Source organism: Myotis davidii, unplaced genomic scaffold, assembly GCF_000327345.1.
Source record: "Myotis davidii unplaced genomic scaffold, ASM32734v1 scaffold329, whole genome shotgun sequence".
Taxonomy (NCBI): Eukaryota; Metazoa; Chordata; class Mammalia; order Chiroptera; family Vespertilionidae; genus Myotis; species Myotis davidii.
The window spans coordinates 1,445,731-1,457,735 of NW_006300374.1; the positions used below are offsets into that span (position 1 = coordinate 1,445,731).

At 44.7% G+C, this 12,005-nt stretch overlaps 1 long non-coding RNA gene across 1 annotated transcript in view; it reads left to right on the forward strand.

The window, feature by feature from the left end:
- Positions 1-7,055: 7,055 nt before the first annotated feature.
- Positions 7,056-12,005, forward strand: part of LOC102751958 — a 7,614-nt gene continuing 2,664 nt past the window's right edge. Inside the window, exons 1-2 of the long non-coding RNA XR_436357.2 lie at positions 7,056-7,305; positions 7,720-7,832. This is a non-coding gene — a long non-coding RNA (uncharacterized LOC102751958). The remainder of the gene's footprint in view (positions 7,306-7,719; positions 7,833-12,005) is intronic.

Sequence of the window (12,005 nt, forward strand, 5' to 3'; positions counted from 1 at the left end):
AATCACTTTGTTCTATTATTTGTGTACATGCCATTCCTTCCCATCTAGGCTGCAGTTGTCTGAGGTCAGCATGACTGTTTTCATTTGTGATTGATCAGGACTGATCGGCACATTGTCGGTAACCAAAGTTTTGGTATATTGAATTTTTAAATTGAGTATCTGAGGTTTAGGGCAGAACTAATTTGCACAGTTATGACTGACTGAGTCAACCAAGTGCTAGATTGCATTGTGGAATGTTATAAGAAAATGGAAAGAAGTCTGAACTTGGGGAAATGAATTACAGATTACAGGCCGTGTGGGAAGGGCTAACCGCTTCCTCATTTGAAATGTTTCTCCATCAGGGTTTGGTTTTGTGTCACTCTAGGCTAGTCTATGTAGAAAGCCGTCTAAAAGGTGATTTCTGGAAAACTGAGGTACAATATCATAGAACAAGTTAGTAAGAAATAGAATTAAAATGTAATGTCTGTATCAACACACAAAATAATAAATTTGGACCCCTATCTCAAACTGCATATAAAAATAATCCAAATGGATCATCACTTATTAAGAGCTAAACCATAAATTTCTTAGAAGAAAACATGGGAGTAAATCTTTGTGATGTTGAGTCAGGCAATGGTTTCTTAGATACACACCAAAAGCACAAGCAACAGAACAAAAAATAAATAAACTGGACTTCATCAAATTGAAACCTTTTGCGTTACAAGGGACTCTATTAAAGTAGAAAAAGCTCATAGAATGGGAGAAAATATTTGAAAATCATATACCTGATAAGGAACTTGTATTTACAATATAGAAAAAGCTTTTACAACTCAACAATAAAAATACAAATACCCCAATTAAAAATATGGAAAAAGTATGAAGAGAGAGTTTTCTAAAAAAGTTATATCAATGGCCAATCAGCCCATGGAAAAGCTAAACATCATTAGTTATTAGGGAAATGCAAATCAAAACCACAATGGGATACCATTTCATACCCATAAGGATGGCTATAAAATAAAGAAAATGTCAATAACAAACATTAGAGTATTTATGGAGAAGTTGGAACCCTCAGACATTGCTGCTGGGGTTGTAAATGGTGTAGCCACTTTGGAAAACAGTTTTGCAGTCCCTCAAAATGTTGAACATATGATCCAGAAATTCTAGTTTTATATGTATATATATATTTATATATAACACACACAACCATTCATTGCAGTAACATCATAGTAACTTCCAAGTGGGAGCAACCCACATTTCTGTCAGCTAGTGAGTGGACGAACAAAATGCCTATTTGACGTATACAATGAAATGTTATTCAGCCATAAAAAGGAATGAAGTGCTGATCCAGGCCACAATACAGATGCATCTTATAAGCATTATGACGAGTGAAAGAAGTCAGACACACGAAACTACAGATTGTATGACTCCATTTATATGAAATGTGCACAATGGGCAAATCTATAAAGATAGAAAGTAGATTAGTGGTTGTCTGGGGCTGGGAGGGAGGGTAATGGGGAGTGATGGGTACAGGGTTTCTTTTTGGGGTGATGAAAATGCTCTAAAATTAGTTGAGTGATAGTTGCACAACTCTGTGAATATATTAAAAACTACTGAACTGTAAAAAAGAAAAAAAAAAACCAGAGGACCCAGACATAAAATGCTATTCATTCCTTTAACACAACTAATAAAATACACAATCCTAAAAGATGACAAAAAAAAGTATCTGATGTAGTTGAGACTAAAGCATTTACAGATGAATTGGAATGATGTGTTGAGTTTGCTTTAAAATGCTCCAGGCACTCCTCCACACAAAATAAACTTGGCTAGGAGATAGATTAAATAAAATGGGCAACATGCCAATAATTTTTGAAGCTGTGGGGTGGACACATAGCAGTTCATTATACTGCTCTATTTTTGTCAATGTTAAAAATTTTTCCCATAATGTAAATTTTGAGAAAAGCATCTGTAGTTCAGTAGATACACACAAAGTGTGTCTGTTTTTTGGGGGAGCTCCATGTGGAGGGCTATGATTGTGGACCCCATGTGGTTATAGCCAAGCCCGTGTATCTGTGTGGGTGAGGAAGAGTGAGGATTTGCCTGAAGGAGGGGCCAAAGCACTTTGGGGAGGTGTCGTCTGGGGCTGCTGTACAACATACCACAAACTAGGGGGCGGGGAAAAGGAACGGGGCTCAAAACAATAGAAATTTATTCTCTCGAGTTCTGGAGGCTAGAAGTCCAAAAGTCAAGTGTCAGCAGGGCTGGCTCATTATGAAGCTCTAAGGCAGGACCCACCCTTGCCTCTTCCAGCTTGTGACGGCGCCAGCAATCCTTGGTGCTTCTGGCTGGCAGGGCACCACTCCAACCTCTGTCTGTGTTGTCACAGGGGGTTCTCCCTGTCCCTCTTTACATCGTCTTCCCTCCATGTGTGTCTGTCTCCAACTCTGCTTTCTCTCCATGTAAGGGTGCCACCCTAATTGAGTATGACCTCATCCTAACTTGATTACAGCTGCCAAGACCCTGTTTCCAAATAAGGTCACATTCACAGGTCGCAGGGTGAGGACTTCAAAGTATCTTTGTGTGTGTGGGAGGGTTGGGGGCACGCAGTTCTACCCACAAAAGGACACAAGGCAGAAGAAGCAGAAACATAAGAGAAGCCCTTAGCGCGCATCTCTGCTGCTGGGTCTTTGGTGGTCCAAAGGCAGGGGAGGGTGGACACAGTGTAGACCAGCGGTTGTCAACCTGTGGGTCGAGACCCCTTTGGGGGTCGAACGACCCTTTCACGGGGCGCCTAAGACCATTGGAAAACATATACATAATTACATACTGTTTTTGTGATTAATCACTATGCTTTAATTATGTTTAATTTGTAACAATGAAAATACATCCTGCATATCAGATATTTACATTACGATTCATAACAGTAGCAAAACTACAGTTATGAAGTAGCAACGAAAATAATTTTATGGTTGGGGGTCACCACAACATGAGGAACTGTATTAAAGCGTCGCGGCATTAGGAAGGTTGAGAACCACTGGTGTAGACAATGGCTAGACCTCACCGAAATGCATCGCTCCCTGGCCAGCTTCATCTTGTCTAAACAGAGACAAGACTTTTCTGGGACCCATTTCCGCTCGGCAGCCTTGACTGATGCGTGACACATGTAGACTCTTCTGGTCTATCAGCCCTTCCACCGGAGAGTTCTCGGGATAATTCTAACAGCATTCACTTGAGAAGGTTGCAGTGAAGGTCAGTGTCTTACTTGGACGCAGACACGCACATTGCCTTTAGCGGTTATCTCCTGCGCTGGCTGCGGAAGTTATTTTGGACTCCACAGTTAAGTTGACCCAGAAACCATGCCTCCTTTGAATCTTCCTCTGAATGTTATGGCTCTGACTCCGTAACTCAGGATTACATTGTGCTGTTCTTTGCTCTGTAATCTTACTGTGGCCTTTGACCAAAAACAATAAAATCGGACCCCTGCGTTAAATGGTTCTTAAAATATATATAATTTAATCCCAGTAAACCAGATGTCTGATGAGCGCCATGTCCTTTCAGATCGTCACTTGGAGGCAGCGTGAGCTCCTCCATTCTGCATGAGCTGCGTGGGCCCGGAGTGTGTGTTACCGTCCAGAGGATGCGGAGGGAGTAGAGGTTGGAGGAGGAAGGAGGAAGGGGCTGGACCTTGGGTTCATTCACTATCTTCACCCTCTATTTTAGCTCCAGTCCATGAAGTGATTTTCTTTTTTTGTTAATCCTCATCCGAGGATTTTTTTTTTCATTGAGTTTTAGAGAGAGTGAAAGGGAGGAGGAAGGAAGGAAGAGAGAGGAAAAGAGTGAGAGCAAGTGAGAGAGAGAGAGAGAGAAAGAGAGAGATCTATTGGTTGCCTCCTGCACATGCCCCTAACCGGGTCGGGGATGGAACTGCACCCCAAGTATGTGCCCTTGACTGGGAATCGATGCATGGATGGACACTCTAACCATAGAGCCACACCAGCCAAGGCTTGATGGAGTGGTTTTCAAGCCTCTGTTTTCATCTCGTGGCTCTCAGAAGGGTGGGAAAGGCTGGACAGGAAGGAGCTGATGTTCTGCAGAGAACAGGGAGGAGGCTGCCTGACCCCGGGGCAGGGAGGGGAGGCTGGAGGGAACTCTGGTGCAGCCAGAAACACTGTGGGTTCCCAGACAGAGAATGAAGAGCCTGGGTGCACTAGGTGAAATACTGACCCTTGGATCCCAAGGCCTGTGTACAGTGGAGGTTAGAGCCAATAGTGGAGTAGAGATGTTTTAAGAGCACCCCATGTCTTGCCTGCATCCTAAGGAATAGGCACTGTGCTAACAGCTTTACGTGCATTGGGTACCTGTCAGCTGCCCTGAATTTCTGTCCTGTGTTTGTGAGCAATTCATTTCTTTACCTGGGGTGGGCTCTTCCACTGTGTCTTTCAAAATCCAGGTTTACAAAAGGGTCTGCGTTTGATGGTAAAGCTCGTTCCTCCCTCCTCCTGTGGTGCAGCTAACACACTGTGTGCAATTTGTAGAAAGTCTGTTTACAGAGGGCTTGGTAAGAAGACCCTTTTTCTTTCTTTCTTTCTTTTTTATTTTTAAGACCCTTTTTCTTGTAAGCACAGAAACATGAATAATGGAAAGGCTCAGAGCCCACTGGTGGCTCACTTGCCACAAGAATACTTAATGCAGTAGAATTAATTGCCCTACAAGAAAGGACTGGGTCTGAGGTCCCAGGAGCCTTTTAGAACTGGATTAGAGGAACCATACCTGCACCCCTGACATCCCGTCAGAACCTCACCTAACTTACAATAGAGCTGGTGGTTTTTAAAAAAATGACCCATTAGAAAGGATCTTCTGCGCGAGCCCATTGTTTCTTTTGTTCGTTTGGATCAGAGTCCAGAAGCCCTAACCAGTCGAAGTTCTGGGGCGCTCCCGCTGTGGTTGGAGTCTGTTCCTTTCATGTCCTATTCTCGGTGGAGATGGCACAGACACTGCCACCTTCCAGGGTCTGTGTATCTGTTAAGTTCCTGAGAACCGGCTAACTGGCACATTTACATAATTGCTACCTTCCGTTCTTATGCGTGTTTCTGACTTCTCGGTCATTTTCTGTTTTCTATTGGAATTTTTGGTTTTTCCATATTTCTGTTAAAAAGTGGCACATTCTAATCTCCTCGCCTTGTTTCTCATCTCCATTTTCCCAGAAGACAGGGAAGAGTGAGTTCCTTCAATTGTTGAGAACTCTGTGGAGACAGAGTGAAAAGGGAAGTGGCTGTGACAACTCACAGGAGGTCAGATGAGGGCTTCTTGCTTCTCTCATATCCCCACCCTTCACTTACCCGGAGCATTGGATGGACATTCACTCGTGACTCTGAGGTCTTTACCCTGAGTTCTGTCAACACCCTTAAAAATGCAGCCGGTTCTAAAGTGTGGGCCGCTGTCCACTGCTGCCTCAGCCTGAATGACAATGCGATACCACACCCTCGGGCCCTGCAGTGCAGTTTACAAAGAGGGCAAGGAGAGCCCTCCTAGCGCCTTTTGTGCCGACTCTCGCGGACCTCCTGCTGCACTTGGATGATCGACCATTCCTTTGTGTCCCAGGTGGGATGCACACCACCAGGGATCGCTGAAGGGCTTACAAACAAAATCTTAATAGCCATGATTCTGCACTTGCATGTGGAATCTAAAAACACAAAACAAACGAACAAACCAAACAAAAACAAACTCATAGAAACAGGGAACAAAAGGATGGTTGCCAGAGGGGCGCAGGTGTAGCAATGGGTGAAAAGGGGAAGCAGAATCTAGTCAATAATATTGTGATACGTTTGCATAGGGACAGACAATTATTAGAATTAGTGAGGTGTTCCCATTGTAAGGTATAAAAATGTTGAATCACTATACTGTACACCTGAAACTCATATAATGAATATAACTTGTATACCAACTGTACTTCAATATAAATACAGAAAAAAAATAACAAGCCCATAAAACCCAAGATGTAAACTTTCCTTTCAGAAGTAATCTCTTTGCTCTTTCTCCTTCTTCATCATTCCTTCTTCCCTTTCCAAGTATCTCCTCTTCTGGGCTTGTTCCTCCTCCCCTCCCTCAAATCATCCCTGGTGGTCCTCTGGGTTTTAGGAGGGAGAAGAAGGAAGCTCATATTTATTGATCATTATTTAATTGCCGGAGCGGCGCAGACATGATAGGAGAGAGGTAGGTGCGGCTGCCTGTGAGATTCGGGGCGTTCCTCAGGAGTGCTTCCCAAATTTGAATGCGTCTATGATTAGGAATGACCTGGCGATCTGCTTAGAATACAGATTCCGGGTTAGCAATCCTGGGTGGGGCTGCGGTTTTCCCATTTCTAACAAGCTGCCAGGTGGCGCTGGTCTCTGGCCCACACTTGGAGCAGCAAGCGTTGAAGGTGGGGCTCTGCCTCCTTAGATAACTGAGAACAGAAAAGGGTGTTTGTAGGAAGCCAGGAGTTCTGAAACCACCTCTTTTCATCTGCAGTGAAACCAGTGTAACTATTAAGAACACTGTTTACCAGTCCAGCGTGTCTTGCTCCACGGAAGGAATACAAGGTGTTCCTTTACTGACCAACGTGGCTTTGTCATGAAAGCTTTTGGCTCAGTTGTTGCCAGGGTGCTGCCAGGGGAACCAGCCACACAGAGGGAATGTGTAATCCAATATTATTGTTGGGTTAAAATAACAAGCTCCGACCTTAGACAGGTAGGAAGGGTCTGGTTTCACTCTTTTGCTCAGGTGACAGGCCAGCACCCTGGGCTGGCTGGGCCAACCTGGGTGCCTTTCTCCCTGGGGGTGCTGCAGACCCTTCCTCTGGGTAGAGAAAACTGGACGGTTGATCTGTCCAGAACAGCGGTCGCCAACTGGTGGTCCGTGGACCCCTGGTGGTCTGTGAGGTCCGAAAGGTTGGCGACCGCTGGTCCTGAAGACATCAGTATGTTCACATTTATTTGCTTATGAGAACCTGACCTGCCACTGCGCTCTGGGGGTTTGGATCGACACAGTGTTTAGAAAACAAGCCAACTGAATACAGTACGACCCAGATTGAGGTCATATTAAAACGAAGGGACTCGATTCAGGGCCATGCTATTTTAAATGAAATGACCTTGATGTTATCTCACCCGTAGAGATGAGAGAGACTCTATTGTGTGGCACAGCTCTATCACAGTCCTCCCTGTTAGGGCAGAGAAAGCTACAGAACGAAAAAGGCAAGGCCAACTTCTCTTTTCAGATTCAGCTGGAGCCAGACACTGAGAAAAATCAAGTCCTCCTGTTGACACAGAGAGCCACGTTGACTGCAGACTAGTAAGTGCAAAGGTCCTTGGGGATCACCTAACATGTGTTTAATGTGGGGGGTCATTGTCCTCTGGGCTTCTTTCTCCCCCAAAACACACATTCATAATTTTTCATGTAATTTCCAGGGATTAACAGATTCTCTAGTGCAATGGTCGGCAAACTCATTAGTCAACAGAGCCAAATATCAAAAGTACAAAGATTGAAATTTCTTTTGAGAGCCACATTTTTTAAACTTAAACTATATAGGTAGGTACATTGTTATGAACTTAATTAGGGTACTCCTAAGGCTTAGGAAGAGCCATACTCAAGGGGCCAAAGAGCCGCATGTGGCTCGCAAGCCGCAGTTCGCCGACCACGGCTCTAGTGGACCCATGGATTTCTAGGTAAAAACCTGTGATGCAGTATGCTTCCTTGTTTTTGTAGGTGAGAAAACTGAGGCCCAGAAAGATGCTCCACCACTGGTCTCATAGCAACGCTTATGGTGAACTAATTAGGCAAGCGGATCTGAGTGCCACGAATGTCCACGGGGAGCCAAGGTGAGTGTCTGCACATCCTTTACTCCCAAAGGCCTTGCGAAGCACTAGCACCAAGAGATTTTTGCGAGAGTTAGAACTGTTAGCTGGGAGAACCCCAATATTTACCCCAATAACATTTGAAGAGAAGTAGAAATAGTTGAGGCAGAAACTTATTGTACCTGGATTTCATGATGTGTACAAAAGACGTGAGTGAGGAGCCCTGCTGCTCCTTGGTGGCTGTGTGCTAACCTGCAGTTTGGGGTGTTTTTAGGGCAGGTAATAAATTCCTTTCAAAGTTTGAATTCACATCCCAACGTGAATCTCCCACATCACTGAGGGCATTGAAGCAGTAGTCTCAATTTGGCAACATATGTTGGGGGTCCAGCCTTCAGTGCAATGCCAACACAGTCTAGATGCTCAATAAATAGTCATTTGGATACATGGGCTTTCTTTAACATTATGACAGTTTTCTGGAGATGGGAGATGCAGGAAGCTGGAGGGAGATCAGTACACAATGTGTAAGCACACAGTAGGCAGTGGGGCTCCTGGGGAGTGATTTAGACTCTTACAAACATAATGTCGAGCAAATGAAGTTTAACACAAAACAGTACATACGGTATGATTCCACTTATACGAAGAGCCGACACGGACCAAGTTAACGTGTGCCCTTAGAAGCTGGAGTTCTGGTTATCTTGGGTGAGCAGGGGGCTTAGTGAGGGAGGGCTTGTGGGAAATGGGGCTTCCAGGGTGTGGCAGAGCTCTAGTTCTTAATCTGGGTGCTGGGTACACCTGTGGGTTTATTTTGTAGTGACTTCTCAAATGACACTCTTAGGATGTAACACTTTCCTCTCTGTGTGTTATGCTTAAAAATATTCATTTGAACACCACCTCCTTCTCCCAAATGAAGGATCTAGGCCAGTGCTTCTCGAACTTGAATGTGCGTACAAGTCCCCTGGGAATCTCATTAAAATACAAAATTCTGATTCATTTGGTCTTGGGAGGGGCGTTTCTAGAGAGACCTAGGGACTCATATGTTCGGGATGTTTCTTTAGAGACATTCCAGGAATCTGATGAAAGTATCCTAGGCCTCTCCTTGCACGTGCGAAGGAGACAATGGGTAGGAATATTCACCTAGGAAGTGATAAACCAATGGAGTGGTGATTTTCAAGGCCAGCCCAGGCCTTCCTGTGGGTCTGTGAAATCCACCTGCTCACGGCGCCTTCACAGGTGATGTTCTGACTGCTGGGGGGCGATCAGAGCTACAGCTGTGCTGCTCCAGTGAAGCGACACCCCCCTCGCAGCCCACATTAGGGCCCCGAGCCTGCCCGTCTCATAAAAGCCACTGGAGACCTAGAGGCTGTTGGCCCAAAGAGCCTGGTGAGAGCTTTGGGAGCTTGGCTTCCCCTTCCATCCACAGATGTGGGCACAGCTGGACGTTTAGCCACCATGGCTGCTACACAAATAGATGGACACCCTGGCTCCTCTTTGCAAAACTCCGTCAGATACAGATCTCTAAACACCACCTTTGTATCACGAAAAACCATTATTCTGAGCAAAAAAAGGCAAGTCACACACAATATGATTCCTTTCCTAGAAGTAGTAGAACCAGAAAAAAAAAAAAAAGAATAAGTGCCTTGTTAGGAATAGAGACATAGGGAGTAAAATATGAGGAGAAGAAAGGAAATGGTTCCGCATCCCACAGGGGTGGTGTCCCCTGGAGCTGGAGAGGAAGATGCAGGGGTCCCAGGGCCTTCCACCTGCCGGGCCCAGTCTATGCACGGTGATGGGCACACAGCTGTGCAGTCTGTTACTCTGTAAACAGCACTCGTACACTTTATAAGTACTCTCTTACTTTATGCGATGGTCACAATCCCAAAATGAAATGCAATGTAGTATCTTATGATGCATTTTATGTTGGGATTTTTTTAGGACTTTTTTTAGGACTTTTTAACGCCGTTATTTTAAAAGTTTTGACGTATCAGAGTAAGTGGGTAACGGTGATTTTTTTGGAAGGACGCTTTATTTTGAGATTCTGCCCCGCTTATTATTTTGGTGTTAAAATGCCGTTTCCTTTTATGGCATTTTGATGCAATGTTGATGATAATAACTGTATATTGGGGGTTTTAAAACAAAAAGCTCCCTTGTAGGTAAAATAACAAATTGACAACTGTAAATTGCCCCACCCCTTCCTTTTAAAAAAAGTTAATTGGCCCATGAACCAGGAGGTCATGGTTCCATTCCAGTCAGGGCAAATGCCTGGGTTGCGGCTAGATCCCCAGTAGGGGGTGTGCAGGAGACAGCCAATCAGTGATTTTTCTCTCATCATTGATGTTTCTATCCCTCTCTTCCTCTCTCTGAAATCAATAAAAACATATTTTAAAAAAATTTGGACATGAGACTGTCCTATTAAACTTAAAAAAAAGCAAAAAATAAAAAATAAAATAAAAGTTAACTGGTCTGTGGCATCCAAAAGGCTGAGACCACAGATGGAGACATTGGGAAAGGAAGACATTGCCTTGGTATCCAGCACTAAGGAGTTTGCAAAATACTCCAACTATTAATGAACAGGGGGCAGGGAGGAGGAGTGATACCCGGAGAAGATGAGAAGGATGGGTAGTACCTACTACAGTTCTTCAGAGAGTTTTCAGATACATTGCATGTTCGTTTGGTAATCTTCCTGTGGCTTTCAAAGAAAGAAATTGGGTAAAGGGAAGCAGAACGGTGCTGTGTCATATTTAGGAGGACACTAGCAAGTAGAACTATGTTGTAACTTCACTTTCCCAAAAGCTGAAGCTGTAAGTTCACTGCCACCAAGGAACAGTGGTCACAGAATCCGAGAGGCGGGAAAGGAGTTAGAGGTAATATAACAGCTATCATAACAGCCTGCATTTATTGGCTTTTCAACTATGTACCCTGTGTGTGTGCTTTGCAGACACCAGCCCATTTGATCTCTCATCAACTTTGAGGGTAGGTATTTATTCCATTTTATTTCACTTTAGATTCGGACTCATTATACACATATATCTCTGGAGGGGGATCATTTTCAATTCACAGAAAATTTTGTAAAGATAGTACAGAAAGTTCCCATGTACCCTTCACCCAGCTTCTCCTCATGCTAACTTCTTATATAACTACTAGAGGCCCAGTGCACGAAATTCGTGCATTCAGGGTAGGGGGGTCCCTCAGCCTGGCCTGCGCCCTCTCACAGTCTGGGATCCCTCGCTCCTTACCACCCGCCTGCTTGCTGCTCCTTACCGCTTGGCTTGCTGCTCCTTAGCACTGCCACGGAGGTGAGAGAGGCTTACCAGCCATGAGCCTAGCTTTTGGCTGAGCAGTGTGCCCCCTGTGGGAGCACACTGACCACCAGGGGGCAGTGCCTGCGTTGAGCATCTGCCCCCTGGTGGTCAGTGCACGTCATAGCAACCAGTTCTGCTGTTTGGTCAATTTGCATATTAGACTTTTATTATATAGGACTAGGAGCCCAGTGTGTGAATTCGTGTGGTGCCACCCACCCTCGAGTTGCCTCAGGCTGGTCCCGCCTTCTCCTGCCTCTTCGCCTCCCCACTCCAGCCTCCCCGCTTCTCTGCTCCCGCCTTCCCGCTTCCGTCCCATCTCCTGTCTCTGGAGCAACATTCCAAAGAGCATGCAGGCAGCCTCCTGATGATAGGAGCTAATAAAGAGGTAATATGCTAATGGTCCAGTCGTGACGTGTTATGGTGTCCCAGCTAATTTGCATGTTACCTTTTTATATGTATAGTGGTACATTTGTCAAAACGAAGAGATTAACATTGATATAATACTATGGACTCAACTACCGGGTTTTATTAGGATTTCAAGAGTTTTTCCACGAATGTACTTTTCCTCTTCTAAGACCCAAACAGGATAGCACATTGTATTTAGTTGTGTCTCTTTAATCTGAGCCAGTCTATTAATCTTCCTTGACATGATATATCCTATCTAATAATAGACAAACATGGTAATTAACCATACCTCTGCTACGCTTCCCATTGGCTAATCAGCGAGATATGCAAATTAACTGCCAACCAAGATGGCGGCCGGCAGCCATGCAGCTGAAGCGAACATGAGGCTTGGTTGCCCTGGTGATGGAGGAAGCCAAGGTTCCCCGCCTGCCTCAGCTGGGCTCTGAGCTGCACTCTAAGCAACTATGTTTCAATTATAGAAGCTAAACAAACA